Below are 17,688 nucleotides of genomic sequence, written 5' to 3'. Positions count from 1 at the left end.
AATTGCATGTCTGTTCATTTTGCTTACTTCCTGGTCTGAAAGCTACTGCTTACACTCCAGACCAGGAACAGGAAGAAGCATCACAGGGTGTGATATCTGAGGTGTCAGGAAAGCTCCTGCTCCACTGTCTACCCATGTCCAATCATATTGCCAGAAATTATACCACTAGTGGGTTATGCACTTGGGCTAAATCATAGCTTCATTTTCCCCAGGAGAGGCAATGTAATTTGGTTTTTGAGAGGGAGAGACAGAGAGAGATTGAGAGAAAAAGCAGAGACAGAGAAACACACAGAGAGAACTCCCAGCTTCAGGTTTACTCCCCATATGCCCACAGTAGCCCAGACTGGGCCAAGTCAAAGCTGGGAGACAGGAACTTAATCTAGGTTTCCCACATGGATGGCAGGGACTCAGCCACCTAAGCCTGCTGCCTCCTAGGGCACACGTCAGCAGTAATCAGGAATAGAGCTAGAGCTTGAGCCCAGATACTCTGATATGGGATGTGGGGCCCGTAGCCCAGACAAAAGGCTAAATGTCCACTCCCACTTTAGTTTTAAAAACTTTTAAAATATTATTTTCATTTTATTTGAAAGGCAAACAGAGAGGGAGACAGGAAGAAAGATAGAGAGGGAGAGGGGGAGAGGGAGAGGGAGAAGGAGAAGGAGGGGGAAGGGGAGGAGAAGGGAGGGGGAGAGGCAGAGGGAGAGGGGAGGGAGAGGCTGAGCTTCCATCTGCTGGTTCATTTCTTTTTTTTTTTGACAGGCAGAGTGGACAGTGAGAGAGAGAGAGAAAGGTCTTCCTTTTTGCCGTTGGTTCACCCTCCAATGGCCGCCGCGGCCGGTGCGCTGTGGCCGGCGCAGTGCGCTGATCCAAAGGCAGGAGCCAGGTGCTTCTCCTGGTCTCCCATGGGGTGCAGGGCCCAAGCACCTGGGCCATCCTCCACTGCACTCCCTGGCCACAGCAGAGAGCTGGCCTGGAAGAGGGGCAACCAGGACAGAATTCGGCGCCCCGACTGGGACTAGAACCCGGTGTGCCGGCGCCACAGGTGGAGGATTAGCCTAGTGAGCCGCGGCGCTGGCCTGGTTCATTTCTTAACTGCCAGGCTGAATCCAGGAAGCTAGAACTCCATTTGGATCTCCCATGTGGGTAGCAGGGACTCTGTACTTGAGCCCTTGTCTGCTGCCTCTCAGAGCGTACATTAGCAGGAAGCTAGATCAGAAGCAGGGTAGCTGGGATTTGAACCAGGCACCCTGCTATGGGATGGGAGTGTCTCCAGTGGAGACTTAAGGCTCTGCGCCAAATGCTTACCACCTACCCCAATTTTCAAAAGATGTTTTCAACTTTCTGCATAAAAATTGGTATGTATCACAAGTGACAAATACAGTATTATTCCTTACAAAGTTTTATTAAATGTCATACATTTCAGTAGAAATGTGCCATATTAAGCTGCCATTAGTAAATCATATCTAAAAATAAATTATTTCAGAATTTTTGTCCTTGGAGAGATCCCTGAGAAAAAGGTATTGTAGAATTTGGAATGCTGGAATGGCAGGAGATAGAAATAACATAATATTGGAAGTTATGAGATCCAGGGAACTGTTGGAGGACAAAAACTTTTCCTCCATCCTCTTAAGTTTAGGTAATGGGGGATTTTTTTTTTTTTTTTTTTTTTTTTTTTAGCAGTGGATAGTGAGAGAGAGAGAGAAGAGAGAGACAGAGAGAAAGGTCTTCCTTTTGCCGGCTGGCACGCTGCGGCTGGTGCACTGCGCTGATCTGAAGGCAGGAACCAGGTGCTTCTCCTGGTCTCCCATGGGGTGCAGGGCCCAAGGACTTGGGCCATCCTCCACTGCCTTCCCGGGCCACAGCAGAGAGCTGGCCTGGAAGAGGGGCAACCGGGACAGAATCCGGTGCCCCGACCAGGACTAGAATCCGGGGTGCCGGCGCCGCTAGGTGGAGGATTAGCCTATTGAGCCGCGGCGCCGGCCAGTAATGGGGGATTGTAAATTAAACCAACAAAACATAGATACACAAGGGAAAAGGCACATGATTTTCATTAATATTTACATGCAAAGGAGTTGAGAGAAAAGAAGTGGCATTCAAAGAAGTGGTTAGACTTGGGGATTATATTTCCTTTTAGCAAAGGAAAGAGGGTTTGGGCTTCAGTGGATGACTGACAAGGAAATATGTGGGGGAACTTGTGAAAGATAAAGGCTATTTTCATAAGGTCTGTTTATGCAAACATCCTGGTGTTGATTTATCCCCGTCTTGGGTAAGACTTTTAGGTAGATAAGGGGAGGACAGATATGTCTTCCTGCAGCTTTTGATTCTCAATTACCTTTAGCTCAAAATAATCCTTATGCCAATATGCTATATTTGGGGGTTGCATATTCTGATCCCCTTCAAAGACAAGTTGGAGGAGTGATGCATCCATTTTTTAACCTAATATTGAATCTGCTCTTTAAAATGTAAATGTTGGTTGACCATTATCTCGAAGAAGAGGCAGGTGACATTGTTGAGTCAATATGAGGACATAATTGAGGCTGTAATTTATACCCAGACTTTTTGGAACCTTGGTTTGCTCTTGTTGCTGTGCTTATCAAAGTAATACCTATACTTGAGTGTGGGGAGGGGGCCTAAGCTGAAATCCAAGTGCATCCAAGTGCATGCATGTCTAGTGGGCTAGCAGCAAGGCCCTAGTGAGTGAGTTGTTTGAACTGAAGGATTTGTGATGGATAAAGAAGGACTATGTTTTGAAGTCTACAGGGCTGTTGGGGGATGTGTGGTAGAGCCCGTATAAATAGGTGCTGAAAGAGCTATTTTCTGAACAGATTCCAAGAAATAGAAGTAGTGTTGCTCTGGGGTACCGTTGAGAAGTGCCATTTAGTTAAAAATACTTTATTTGGACAGTTTAACCCACATATCACTCTGTTTTCTTATATACTCTGGTGTGTTTATAGACCTAGTTAGCATTTAAAGTACATTGTGGATAAGTAGTTTGCATTTGATTGCTTCTTTTATAATAAAAATATTGTTTTTAAGGTTTTTTAAATGGTTTTTAGGTGTGGTTATGTGATCTTTCAGAGCTTCATGCTAATACATCCATGGATGAAATGATACCATGTTTGGGATTTGCTTCAAAATAAGTTGCTTGGACTGGATATGAAGGGAGAGGGAAAATGGCTGGATTTTATAGGAGGGAGGTGGCAGTCAGGGAGAAGGCAATATAAGGGTCTGGCCATTAGATGGGCAGCGTTTTCTGTTGTAGCGAAAAAATAACATGCTCTCAAAAATGTTGTTTAGGGGCAGCCTTTGTGGTATAGCAAGCTAAACTGGGATTGAGTCCTGCCTCTGCTTCTAATCCAACTTCTGGTTGATGCACCTGGGAGGCAATAAATGAGCATTAGGTAGAGAACCAGTGAACGGAAGAATCATTCTGTCTCTCTCTCCTCTCTCCTTCTCTGTCTGTCACTCTGCCTTTCAAATAAATGAATATATAAATCTTAAAGAAAAGTGTTACTAATGTACTTGATTAAAATTTTGTGAGTTGAAGGCTTGAAAATTAATTTGTTATTTTGTCTTCAGTAAAAACCCAGGGTATGGGTGTTGGGTGCAGCAGTTAAGACTTTACTTGGGCTGCATGAATCCCATGTTGGGAGTGCCTAGGTTTAAGTTAACTCCACTTCCAGTCCAGCTTTGTGCTAACGGGCACTGTTGGAGGCAGCAGGTAATGGCTCAAGTAGTTGGGTCCCTGCCACCCATGTGGAAGACCCAGAGAGAGTTCCTGTTCCTGCCTTTGGCCTGGGTCAGCTCTGGTTATTGCAGGTTCACTCTCAGATGAATGAATCAACAAGCAGGTGGGAGATCTCTCTCAGTCTCTGCCTTTCAGATGAGTAAATTAAAACTAAAAAATTAAATTTTATTTGAAATCCCCAGTGGAAGGTCACTAGAAAAGTTCTATTAAACTTTTCCTGTGGATGAAATATCTCAAAGTCAGTGTTGCTTCCATTTACAGGTCACACCATCTCCAGTGACTCTCAAACATTGTTGCCCTTGATCCTTAGTGCAAAAAAAAAAAAAAAAAAAAAACATTATACAGCACAGCCATACACACACACACACAAGTATTCATAACCTTTAGTGAAACAATGATTGTTCTTACAGCTTGTGAAACATACATTGCTGTTTTTTAAATTGCTCGTCCCAACCTGGTAAACTGCTCTCAGGACCCAACAATGGGTTACAGTCCACTATTTGCAAAACATTTCTTATTAAAGCCTCTAGCAAGTGTCATTTTTTTTTAAATAACATGACATAGCATTGTTTCTGAAATGCACTTAGACTATTTCACTTAATCCTGAGTATCATTATTGATTGCATTTTATAGCTGAGAAAACAGATAGGAATGATCGCTCAGGATCACACAACCAGTGGCTATAGGAGTAGGACACCAGGAAAGTGGCAGACCTCAAATGACAGTGTTCTTATTTAAATTAGGTGTTTTAGGGCAGAGCACCTAAAAATGCCACCTGGGATATCTACACCCCATATGGAAATGTCTAGTTCGAGTTCCAGCTACTCCACACTCCCAATCCAGCCTCCTGCCAATGCTGGGAAGCAGCAGATGACGTAAGTACCAGTGTTGCTGACACCTTTGTGGGAGACTCAGGTGGAGTTCCTGGCTCCTGGCTTTGGCCTGGCCCAGCCTTGGCTGTTGTGGGCATTTGGCAAGTGAATCAGCAAATGGAAGATATCTCTCTCTCTCTGTGTCTTTCTCCCTCAAATAAATAAGTAAATCTTTTTTTTTTTTAAAAAAGGATGCTTTAAAAGAAAACAGATGATATTCGTTTCAGTTAAGTCATTAGATTTTTTTAAAATGTCAGATGTAAAATTAAAAGCATAATTCTTACATTAGTGTGCTTAAAAATGCCTGAGCACAACTGTTCACAGCTGATTAATTCTGCCTGACCAAATGGAGAATCTGTGCAGTGCATTAGACAATCCATGTGACCCATTTAAGGGAAATTATTTTGAGGTGACTCTGAAGCTTATTAGAGAATTTTTCTGCTAAGATTTCTTTTCTTTGTGTGTGTGTTTTTTTTTTTTTTTTTTTTTTTTTTTTTTTTTTGACAGGCAGAGTTAGACAGTGAGAGAGAGAGATAGAAAGAAAGGTCTTCCTTCCGTTGGTTCACCCCCCAATGGCTGCTGCGGCCGGCATGCTGCGCTGATCCGAAGCCAGGAGCCAGGTGCTTCCTCCTGGTCTCCCATGCGGGTATAGGGCCCAAGCACTTGGGCCATCCTCCACTGCCTTCCCAGGCCACAGCAGAGAGCTGGACTGGAAGAGGAGCAACCAGGACAGAATTTGGCACCCGACTGGGACTAGAACCTGGTGTGCCGGCACCACAGGCAGAGGATTAGCCTAGTGATCCGTGGCACTGGCCGTCTGCTAAGATTTCTACAATATTTTGGAGTAGATATAATTTGTGAACCAAAACAGTTCATAAAACTAGAAGGCTGATCTGGAGAGATTAAAACGCTTACTCTCCCTGTCTTTTCTCTGCTTCAAACTCCAGGGATCATGTTGGTCCAAAAGGTTTTCCGTCACTCATAAAGTATTCTTTCTGTCCAGTGTTGAAATCGTTGTTTGCACTATTAAGAACTAAGCAGAGAAATTCCTCTGAGCTTCAAATGTAGCATTTACTCTTCTAGACAAAGGATAAAACCAGCTAAAGAATTGTCAGCCCAAAGACACAAAGATGAATGATGAACTCTCTACTCAGTCGAGGCAACAGGGATACGGTAGGCTATGTGCACACAGTGATGCATCAGACTGAAATATGAGTTCCTTAAAAAAGAAAATAGAGCAGAGGCTTTTCTGTGTATTCCCGTGACCAGGCTAAGACATTAAATAATGGCTTGCTCCAATCCTGGACAATCTAGGTTTCGAAGCATCCCAGGTGAGAAGCTACCCAGTGGAGGATGATGGAAGAGCCATGGAAAGCAGAGGGAACAAGCAGGAGGCAAGGATAAATAATCGCAGGATCAGTCAAACTTTGTTCTTGGTCCTCTCTGACAGATGGAAAGGCTGACAGGTGAGTAATCCCTGGTACAGAGGTCCTGATGCAGCATGATTAATGTTTACCAAAGACACTGTTGAATCTGAGATACCTCTAGTGAATGGTAAAGCATTGCTGTTCTAACAGCGGAGACTGCCAGACTCTTAAAGTATTCTGGCTTCTCTTTCTCAATAATTCTTTCTGGAACCTATGAAAGGGGTGGACATTTAGTGTAGTGGTTAAGATGCCATTTGGGTTGCCCATATCCCACATCAGAGTGCCATGCTGGTGTCCCAGTTCCTCTACTTCTCATCCAACTTCCTGCTGATGTGTATCCTGAGGGGTAGCAGCAGGTGATGGCTCAAGCAGTTAGATCCATAACACTCACTTGGTAGACTTGGATTGAGTTCCATGCTCTTGGATAACCCTAACCCTAACCCTAACCCTAACCCCAACCCCAACCCCAACCTCAACCCCAACCCCAACCCTAACCCTAACCCCAGCTTCAACTTGACCTGGCTCTGGCTCTTGTGGGCATTTGAGGTGTGTATTAGTAGATGAAGATCTCTTTCTGTCTCTGTCTCTGCCTTTCAAGTAATGTAAAAACAAATAAAGATTTAAAAGCTCATGAAATTCAAAGGACTCTGAATCCCAAATATCATGTATTCAGAACCAAATATCAGAACTTGGAGTCCATCAAAGGTCTGATGTTTCATATTTTAATTTGTATTAGATATTGTGTATGACTATATAACTAAGTGTCACTGGTTATGAATTTAACAAGTCACTTATTAAATAGAATAAAATAATGCAAGTTAGCTACTGTCCTAAAAAATCCAGGATAAACAGCCTTCAGGAAATTAAAATGGCAAAAACTATTACAGATTTGCCTCTATGAAGTTCACTAGACACTATTTCTTTTTTTTTTTTTTAGAAGATTTACTTATTTGCAAGGCAGATTTACAGACAGAGAGGGAGAGAGATCTTCTACCACTGGTCCATTCTCCAAATGCCCATAACAGCCAGGACTGAGCCAGGCTGAAGCCAGGAGCTTCTTCTGGGTTTCCCATGTGGGTGTAGGGACCCTCCTCCGCTGCTTTTCCAGGCACGTTAGCAGGGAGCTGTATCAGAAGTGGAGCAGCCTTAGGGGATGCTGGTGCTGCAGGCTGCAGCTTTAACCCACTGAACCATAGCGCATGCTTTAGCTAGACACTATTTCTACTACAACTGTAGAGCAATCAAAACAGAATCAAGTACACTGAAAAAATATTTTTTCTTGCAGCCTCTTAAAGCACAGAATCTATGGAGACAAATGTAATTTCTACTTCTTTGATAATTTTCTCTCAAGATTTCTTACAGTGCTTTATATTCTAGAAAATGCTGTTACCTGTTTTTATTTCATGCATTATCTGAGGCTATGGCAAATCTTTACTAGAGAAGGAACAGACTGTTTCAAGTTTAAGCTTGTATTTGAGTTATAACTCTAGAAATCTTACTTCCATGTAAAGAGAGACACAGCCATCCACAAGTCTATGAGCTGCTCTTATCAATATGTCTATATAATCAATGCATCTGGCTCATCTGGGAAAGTCAACAAGAATCCCAAGAGGCATTCAGGTCTCCTTTTGGAAACCAGAAAACTCAGAGATAATAAACTAGACTGTGATGTCATGGACCAGAGAAGGTACTCTATAGCCCTGAAAGAGTTGGTGGGACTCATTCTTAAGGGACTAAGATGGAACCTCTTTGTCACGTGGCTTTGGGTAAGTAGGTTAATCTTGTAGGAATAACTGGCAGGACTTCACTCCTGCAGGTCTGTCTAGTCTTGAACTCCTCTGGATGGGTAATTCTGTTCGTATAATGACCCAGCACCAGTAGGAGCAAATGGGTGAGTACCTTCCCCAGAGAATGCGGTTCTCAGGAAGGGCATTGTATCTGAGGGAGAACCTAGTTCCAGGGCACAAGGAACATGTGAACGTTTTGTGTGAGGGCTAGAAGGTGAATTAATCAGAGAGCCTCTCACCAGCTTTCTGACTTAGAAAATATTGCTGCCACTAGCTAGTGTGCTATTATAAATACTGTTAGAATCATCGTTCTAGTGTTAGCACATTTAATATCACAACTACCCTATGAGGAAGGTAACTTTATCATGTCTATTTTACTGATGAAAAAACTAAAATTTATTAAGTTAAATGAGTCACCTGAGTCACAATGCTATGGTGGAATGAAGACCCTCCACCTAGAATGTCTGTCTACAGACCCTAAGTTCCCTCTTAATCATGATATTGTTGCATATTTCTCCATCCGTATTTATGGTGCGTGTGTGCCTACTACAGTGATATTCAATCTTTGTATTCTGTCATTGACACTGACTTGTTGTATGTGTTCATAGCAACAATACTTCAGGGCCATAAAAACAATTATAAACACGATAAGAAAAAAATAACAGGGTCAAAGAAATGCCAGGCCTATGGTATGGATTAGAGAAATTCCCCTACAGATTCTGCAGGCCTGTGAAGGACTTAATCAGCCCCACGATGGAAGACTTCCCTCCAGAGTAGTGATCAATGTTAATAACTGTGGGCAAAAAGGATAATGTTACTTGACCAGAAGTGGCCTACGGGCTGTGGGTCAGACCAAGGGACAAAAATGAGTTCCAGCTTTTTGAAATTAGATTACCAATTTTCTTGGTTGCCAATGTCTATTAACAGACAATCAGAGCCACATCGTGAGAGAAGAGTATTCACTGCCCCATCCTGGTGCTGGGTGTGAGAAGGGATCTCACTGGAGTACGTGGGGTTGGGGCAGATAGCTGGGCACCAGCAGTGTCTCTCCACTTTCACTTCCCTCTGGGAGATGGATGCTCAGAGAAGCAAGATCAGTGACCTTTTGCTATATCCTTTGCATTTCCAGGGACAAAGGTTCCACCTTGTCCTTGAGTGCCACATCTAAGTGTTTTACAGCAACCACAGGAAGGACATTCTATTTTTCTGCCCAAGCATCCTGTTGAGCTTAAATCTATTTCCCTTGGGTGTTCCATTAACACAGAAAAGTGTTTTTGCCCTCCTCAAAGGAGTATCTACTCCTATAGGCAAAATATTATTATCTATTAGCATTTCATAATTTTTTAAGTTTATTTATTGTGGGGCTGGTGTTGTGGCATAGTGGGTAAAACTGTCACCTGCAGTTCCAGCCTCCCATATGGGTGCTGTGGTTTGATTCCTGGATGCTCCACTTCTGATCCAGCTCCCTGTTGATGTGCCTGGGAAAGCAGCGGAGGATGGCTCAAGTGCTTGAGCCCCTGTACCCACATGGGAGACCCAGAAGAAGCTCTTGGCTCCTGGCCTAGCCCTGGTCATTGTGGCCATTTGGGGAGTGAACCAGCGGATGGAAGACCTCTCTGTCACTATCTCCCCCCTCCTCTCACCATCCTCTTCTCCATAACTCTGCCTTTCAAACACATTAAAAAAATCTTTAAAAAATAGTTTATTTACCTTAAAGGCAGAGAGAGAGAGAGAGAGAATGTCTTCCATCCTCTGGTTCACTCCCCAAATGCCTTCAATAGCTGAGACTGGGTCAGCCTGAAGCCCAGAGCACAGAACTCCATCTGAGTCTCCCATGTGGATGGTAGAGGCCCAGGTACTTGGGTTATCATCTGCTCCCAGGATGTGTATTAGCAGGAAACTGGACAGGAAATAGGGGATCTGATCCCAGGCACTCTGATGTGGGATGCAGGCACCCCAAGTGGTAGTTTAACCCTCTGTGCCATGTGCATCATGTATTATTTTTGTTACATTTCTTGGGGATGTCTCTAACCTTCCTGTGTATTTTTTGTTTCATATTAAAATAATTTTAAAAATTATATTGAAATAATACATCTTCAAGGCACAAAATCGAGAAATATGAAAAACCCCAATGAAGAAAAACCTATCATCTCACTTCCCAGAGGTAACAACTGTCTCATTCACCAATGCACAGAGGTGCTTTGTGACCATTTCTCCTGTCACCGTGATCCATCCTTGCTTGCTACAGAGTACAAGTCTGCAAGCCGAGTCTGCTCATGGACCTCACACAGCCCGTGAATTCTCTGAAATTATGTGCAAGATTTTATGTAGATGCGTTTGTGCTTTCTTTCTTCCCAAGAAGAATGTTGAAATTTGTTTTCAATCCAAGAAAGGAGCTGACTGCTGTTATCAGATTCCAAACCTGTGTGTGAGCTGAAAATAGTTAAAAATTTGCATTTAGCATATACTTTCTAATGCTCATATAATCTCGTGTCATAGTAATCACCCTGCTATTATGAATTGTTTGGATATAAACACTTCTATAACTACATCTTTCATCTCCAGTGATTTCGTCAGAGGAAAAAAATCCTGAAATTGAAATTCTCCAGGAATATTCATGATTGAAAGCTTTTAATACAAATTACCCTGTAAAAAGGTAATCTCATTCAGAGACCCATCAGAAGTGTGGGAGAATATCCCTTTCTCACTGGCATTAACACTGTTGTTAGCATTTAAAAAAATTATTTCTCTGAAAGGCAGAGAGACAGAGACAAATAGAGCTATCTCCCATCTGCTGGTCCATTCCCTAAGAGTTTACAACAGCTGCGGCTGGCCCACACCAAAGCCAGGAGCCAGAAACGGGCCATCCATATGGGTGTCCGAGACCTCGCTACTTGTTGCCTCTCCAGGTGCACTTTAGTGAGGAAACTAGAATTGGAAATGGACCTGAGACTCAAACCCAGGCACTCTGATATGAGATACAGACTACTACATAGTGTGTGTGTGTGTGTGTGTGTGTGTATATAAATTCTAAAATTTATTTATTTATTTTTGAAAGGCAAAGTGACAGAGGGAGAGGTGGAGAAAGAGATCTTTCATCTGCTGGTTCACTGGGACTTGGCCAGGTCGAAGCAAGGAGCCCAGAACTCTTAGCCAAGTCCCCCATGTGGGTGACAGGGGCCCAAGTACTTGGACCATTTTCTGTTGCTTTTCCATGCAGATTAACAAGGAGCTGGATTGGAAGTGGAACATGGAGCACCTGAGACTCAAATCAGCACTCCAATATGGGATGCAGGTGTCACAGGTGGGAACTTAACCCACTGTGCCACAACACCTGCTTCCCACATGGCATCTTAACTGCTGCATTAAAAAACCCTCCTATTATTTTTTAAAAATGACCACATACATATAAGAAAAAAAACTCTTCTTTATCAAGTAAAATTTTTTTTAAAAAATTAATTTTTAATATATTGATTTATTTGTATTTGAGAGTGAGAGAGAGACAGAGTGGGAGAGAGAGAGTCCTCAACTGCTGATTTACTCACCAAATGCCTGCCATTCTGGGGCTGAACAAGAGCCAGAACCAGGAGCCTGGAAACTAACCCAGGCATCCCATATCGGTGTCGGGAATCCAATTATTTGAGCCATCACTGATAACCTCTGAGGGTCTGCGTTGGTGGGGAGATGGAGACAGGAACTGGAGGCAGGAATAAAACCCAGGTACTCTGATGTGGAATGGGAGGATATTAAATACCTGCTTCTATTTTTTTGCTTTCTGAATGTTGGGTTAACTTGGAGTATTTGTATACTATTATGAGATACAATGCAAACACACACGTTTGGTGGGAACACTAGAATTTGTCTTCAGTTGGGTTGTTGGGCAGCCACAATACTCTATCTACAACACAGCTGCAGACTCCCTTATATAAAGCAGTGGGCATAGACTGCCCTCCTCCACTCACACTCTCTGTCTTGCTCACCAAGCCTTCCTTTCCTCCACTACATGTCCTCATCTGACATAGACGTATTTACTTGCTTCTTACTCATCTTGATTTCTTCACTAGAACATAAGCTCTGCAAAGGCAGGATTTTTTTTCCCATTGGTCACTGCTTTAGCACTATCACCTTGAGGAAATAAATGTACAGTGTCATTGTGAGGATGGGATGATTCAATGTGCCTGTAGCCATGTATCAGTTTCCTAGGGTGACTGTAGCAAATTACCACCAACGGAGTGGCTTAAGCATCAGAAATTCATTGTCTCACAGTTCAGGAGGCTAAAAGTCTAAGGTGTTGACAAGGTTGTTTCCTTTGGTGATCATGAAGAAAAATCTTCCCTGCCTCTCTCCCAGCTTCTGGTGAATTGCTGGCAATATTTGGTGTTCCTTGGCTTGTAGAGGCATCAACCAGTCTCTGCCTTCATCTGAGCATGGCATGGTTCCTGTGTGCTTACCTGTCTCTGTGTCCAAATTCCCCTTTTTTGCAAGAAGAGAATCATACTGGATTAGGACCCACCCAATGACTTCATTTTAATGTGAACATCTGGAAAAACCCTATTTTTAAATAAAATCATAGCAACTGGGGATTTGGGGTTTAACATTTTGAGAGAGAGACAATTCAATCCCAAATCAAGCAGATAGCACCGAGCCTGGCACTCTGCTAGCTCTCGGTGACTGGTTAGCTCTTCCTGTTTGCTCATGCTATGGGATCCTTACAGAGAAAAGACAGGTTCTCACAAGTCACCGTGACATAGCCTCACTGTGGGGTGACATCAGCCAGGCTTGCTAGTCACTTCCCTTCCCCCAAAGCTTCTGACTGAATGGTAACCCGTGGTGGGGGAGGGACAGCTGTAACACCAAACCCTATGCAGTCCTCTCATTCTTATCCATTGTTTGCAGCCAGGAAAGAAGAGCCCAAAAGGCAATTACTCACTTAAGGTTACAGGAAGTAGTAGAACCCAGGCCTTCTCACTCCTGGTTCTTTTCTTCCTTTATATCAATCAATCTATCTATCTATCCATCTATGTAAAGATTGATTTATTTAAAAGACAAACTTACAGAGAGGCAGAGACAGATTGATTTTTTTTAAAGATTTATTTATTTGAAAGACAGAGTTACAGAGAGAGCCAGAGACAGAGAAAGAGGTCTTCCATCCACTGGTTCACTCCCTAGATGGCTGCAATGGCCAGTACCTATATGGGATGCCAGCAATGTAGGCGGCAGCTTTACCCTCTATGCCACAGCACTGGCCCCTAGAGACTCATCTTCTATCCACTGGTTCATTCCCCAAATGACCAGGAAGGCTGAAGCTGGCCAGTCCAAAGCCAGCAGCCTGTAACTCCATCTCGGTCTCCCATGTGAGTAGCAGGAGCTTAAGCACTTAGGCCATCTTCTACTGCTTTCCCAGGTGTATCAGTAGGGAGTTGGACAGGAATTGGAGCAGCCAGAATTCGAACTGGTACTCATATGGGATGTTGACATCTCAGGTGGCAGCTTAACGTACTGTACTACAATGCTGGCCCCTATCTACATATTTAACATAAATAATAAAAACTGTTATGAACATATTTAAAAATAGGTTGACTATATAAACATTTTGTTTATATATTCGTCTGAATATTTAACACTAAATAGAGAAACTTTGAGAAAATAAATTGAACTCATTGGCAATAAAATGGAGGAATCTGGAAAGCATCATGCTGAGTGAAATAAGCCAGTCCAAAGGGACAAATGTCATATGTTCTCCCTGATCTGTGAAAACTGAGCACCTAAAAGGAAACCTGTTGAAGTGAAACGGATATTATAAGAAACAATGACTTGATCAGCCCTTGTCCTGTTGAACAACTTACTATTTTATTCCTTTTAGTATTTTTTTTTTTTTTGATAGGCAGAGTGGACAGTGAGAGAGAGAGACAGAGAGAAAGGTCTTCCTTTTTCCGTTGGTTCACCCCTTAATGGCCGCTGTGGCCGGCGCGCTGTGACCGGCACACCGCGCTGATCCAAAGCCGGGAGCCAGGTAATTCCTCCTGTCTCCCATGCGGGTGCAGGGCCCAAGGACTTGGGCCATCCTCCACTGCACTCCCTGGCCACAGCAGAGAGCTGGACTGGAAGAGGAGCAACCAGGACAGAATCCGGCGCCCCGACTGGGACTAGAACTCAGGGTGCCGGTGCTGCAGGTAGAGGATTAGCCTAGTGAGCCACGATGCCAGCCTCCTTTTAGTATTTTTTTTGTTCTACTTAATACCATTGGTTTTTAATTAATGCACAATATTCTTAGGCATTTAAATTTAACTGAAAAGTGATCCCTGTTAAATATAAGAGTGGGAATAAGAGAGGGAGGAGATGTACAGTTTGGCACATGCTCAATCAGATTTACCCTTAATGGTAGAGCTAGAAATGTGCCAGGGGATTCTAATTCAATCCCATCAGGGTGGCATGTACCAATGCCATCTTACTAGTCCAAGTGATCAGTTTCAGTTCATAGTTGATCCTAATGATAGGATTAAGAGTCAAAGGGATAACATAAATAAGACTAGTGTCTGCTAATACTAACTGATAGAATTAAAAAGGAGCAAACGATCCAACATGGGAAACGAGATACACAGCAGACTCATAGAATGGCAGATGTCCTCAACAGCACTCTGGCCTCAGAATCAGCTCTTAAGGCATGCGGATCTGGCTAAAAAGTCCATGAGAGTATTCTAGGCATGGAAAGCCAAGACACTCTGGCAAAAACAAACAAACAAACAAACAAACAAAAAACCCAACAAAAAAACAAAACCTAAATGAAAGATCTCTGTGAGTGAGATCCCAGTGGAAAGAATGGGCCATCAAAGAAGGAGGTACCTTTCTCTGAAGGGAGGAGAGAACTTCCACTTTGACTATGACCCTGTCGGAATAAGATTGGAGTTGGTGAACTCAAGAGGCTTCCATGGCCTTGGCAGCTCATGACAAGAGCCTCGGGTGATTAGTGACGCCATAAACAAGAGTGTCAATTGTTAAATCAACAATGGGAGTCAGTGTGCACTTACTCCCCATGTAGGATCTCTGTCTTAATGTGTTGTACTATGCGAATTAATGGTAAAACTATTACTTAAACAGGACTTTATACTTTGTGTATCTGTGTGGGTGCAGTCTGTTGAAATCTTTATTTAGTAAGTACTAAGTTGATCTTCTGTATATAAAGAGAATTGAAAATGAATCTTAATGAAGAATTGGGATGGGAGAGGGAATGGGAGATGGGATGGTTTGCAGATGGAAGGGAGGTTATGGGGGGAAAAAGCCGCTATAATACTAAAGTTGTACTTTGGAAATTTATATTTATTAAATAAAAGTTGAAAAAATTGGGCTATTTATGGCCAAAATTAACAATGTGTTTAAATATATCTAAGGATCCATCTATTGTAAGTGTAGAGGCAAAGAGAAATTTCCCTGTCATCCTCTGAATGTTTGCTGGAATTGACAAAACATTAAGTAGGAAGAAAACATGAAGAATTATTAATGCGCAAAAAGAGAAAAATTCCCAGTGCAGGGGGAAGTCAAAGAAGCGTGGTCACCCCCTAGCCTGATGTAATTAGGGGAACTCTAAGCCCCTTTTCTATAGAGGAGGTGAGAAAAGGGGATGCAGACAATGATGAGGGGACAAGTAAGTAATTTTTAGTGGAGCTAAATGGGCTTGGAGAACATATGAGTATGATGGCCTGGACAAAGTCTGGCCCTCAGCCAGACAATGGCTTGTAAATGATTCTCTATGGGACTGAAATGGAGGACGGAGGTGTGGGACAGAAGTCTGTCCAGGTGTGTTGACAGACTCCAGCCTTTCTTCCTGTGATATGAGTTCAGTTAATGAAATCTCAGGGAAGGGACCAGAGGTCATTGTTTCTTCTTTAGCCGGTCCAGGATTGAGGCAGATAAGAGAAGTTGGCAGAGAGCACTCACTCTGGGCGGGGAGGGGGAGAAACAAGGGAAGCCGAAGGGGCCTTGGCACTGAGGTCATTTCTAAGAGCTCTCGGAGTGCTAGTGCACCTGTCTTTGGGGTATCATTTTCTGAGCCTTAACATATGACACACAATTATTATACCTACTAGAAAAGACAAGACACTTCTGGTTAACTTGTGGTGTACATCAATTATAAGAAATTTCCCCTCAAACTCTGAGGTGTTAAAACATGAAAATGTATCGGTTCAAAAATCACGAAACACAGGGGCGTAACACCCTAGATATTGGACCACATCTTTCACGTATGCAAGTTGTCTTTTGTCTGCTGGCTCAGTGTAGTGCAGTGGCTGCAAGGACATGTGCACAGGTTTTAAGACACACAGCTCTGTTAGTCTGGACCCCCTAAGCGACCTAACACATCCTCCTGATGTTCCTACCAAACCAAGCATGTGCTTTGTACCTCCAGGGATAAGAAGTAACCAGCAGGAGAGAACATTTGAATCAAAGAGATGAGAGCAGAGGGGAGAGGAAGGCAGAGCGATGCTTTGCCAAAGCAAACATACATCGGCAGAGGGGAACAGAGAATGACATTTCCTTCGTGGATTCTCAGAAGGAGAATTACAGAGAATTTATCAAGCAGTGTCTGGAGCTGAAACAACAGCTGTCGAGTCAGGATGAGCCCCTTGTGGGGGCTCAGAACCTGCGAGATTTGCTCTTGCTGTCTCTAGCCTGGAACAAGACCAAAGCCGCCTCTGGCTGGTATTTACAAAGAACTGGTGCGGGGCCAGTTGGCTGCTGGAGGCATGTTTCTGTATCATTCATCACACACAAAGTGCTCTGCAGCTGGAAGAGAGTCATGTTCACGGCAGCCAATCAGGCCCAGGCAGTGCGTCCAGGCGCCCCTGCCTCTCCACCCTCAACCCCTTCCTCAAGAGAAAACAATTGGCAAATCCCCAGCAGTGTTCACTGAGAAGGGGACCAGGGAGGCCCTGGGGGACTGGTTAAGCCAACAGAGACAACCTGCAGTGGCAATCCTGCTGGGAGTACCTATTCAGCACCTACTATGCACCACATCCTGGGGATATCATGGTAAATAGGACAGCACATATATTCTGGAATTTTCTATTTGAAATAATTTTGTGTCCTGGGACCTTTACAGTCAACTTGCAGGAGCAAGGGAAAGAAACTGCCCCAGTTTGTGCCTTTGTTCCTCTTCAGCTCCCCTTCTCTGACTCTCCCAGCCCTTCTGCCCTTGCAGTCCCAGGAGTGCTGGCTCAGCTGGGAACCTAACTGCCCCGCTCAGGGAAGGAGTCAGTGTTTCCTCACGGCCCCAAAGAATCTGGAGGTGGCTCGTGGTAAAAAAGGAAGGCAGACAGACAAGAGGGGTGTGATCGAGATGAACAAAACCCAGTGTGGCCTCCCAGCCTACCCAGGCACAGAACAAGTTGGTGCCATTGTCTTGGGGAACTAACACTGATGGCCATTCAGGCTGCCAGTGGGAGCTGGACAGTTGACATTTACAACAATGCTCAATGCAAATCGAGGCCCTTGCCTCCAGAAATGGAATTTCATAGATTTATTCTTTGAAAAGCCATTTCTCTGACTAGTCTGGGTCAGCAGTTGAGCTGAAAGAGAAATATTTCTATTATCTGGCAGATTTCTTTTTCCCAAAGCATCTAATTCATTAAGCAAGAGAGGCCATTAAAAAGTCTGACTCCGCTGTGGTTGTCAGGCAACAGGATGAGAAAATATTAAAGAACAATCCCATTTCCAGAAGTGATTAAAACGAACACTTCCTCTGTAGTCCCTGGTGCTCTCAGCGGTGGGGGGGGGGGGGGGGGTCTCGCGGCCCAGGTGCGCTGGCTGCCTTCCAGCTCGGCAAATGTCCTTTGAACATGCTCTGATGACTCCCACGGCTT

General features: G+C 43.7%; 1 long non-coding RNA gene across 2 annotated transcripts in view; it reads left to right on the top strand.

Moving 5' to 3' along the window:
• The window catches only part of LOC149123540 (uncharacterized), a 106,960-nt gene extending 96,474 nt beyond the window's left edge, over positions 1-10,486 (top strand). The window contains exons 3-4 of one of the 2 annotated variants that reach the window (XR_016216179.1): positions 5,935-6,086; positions 9,936-10,486. This is a non-coding gene — a long non-coding RNA (uncharacterized LOC149123540). The remainder of the gene's footprint in view (positions 1-5,934; positions 6,087-9,935) is intronic. The other variant, XR_016216175.1, reaches the window with a different exon arrangement.
• Positions 10,487-17,688: the final 7,202 nt, after the last annotated feature.

The sequence above is a fragment of the Oryctolagus cuniculus genome, chromosome 11 (assembly GCF_051225735.1).
Source record: "Oryctolagus cuniculus isolate XC-2025 breed Fujian yellow rabbit chromosome 11, ASM5122573v1, whole genome shotgun sequence".
Lineage (NCBI taxonomy): Eukaryota > Metazoa > Chordata > Mammalia > Lagomorpha > Leporidae > Oryctolagus > Oryctolagus cuniculus.
This window is presented reverse-complemented; position numbering and strand designations above follow the sequence as displayed.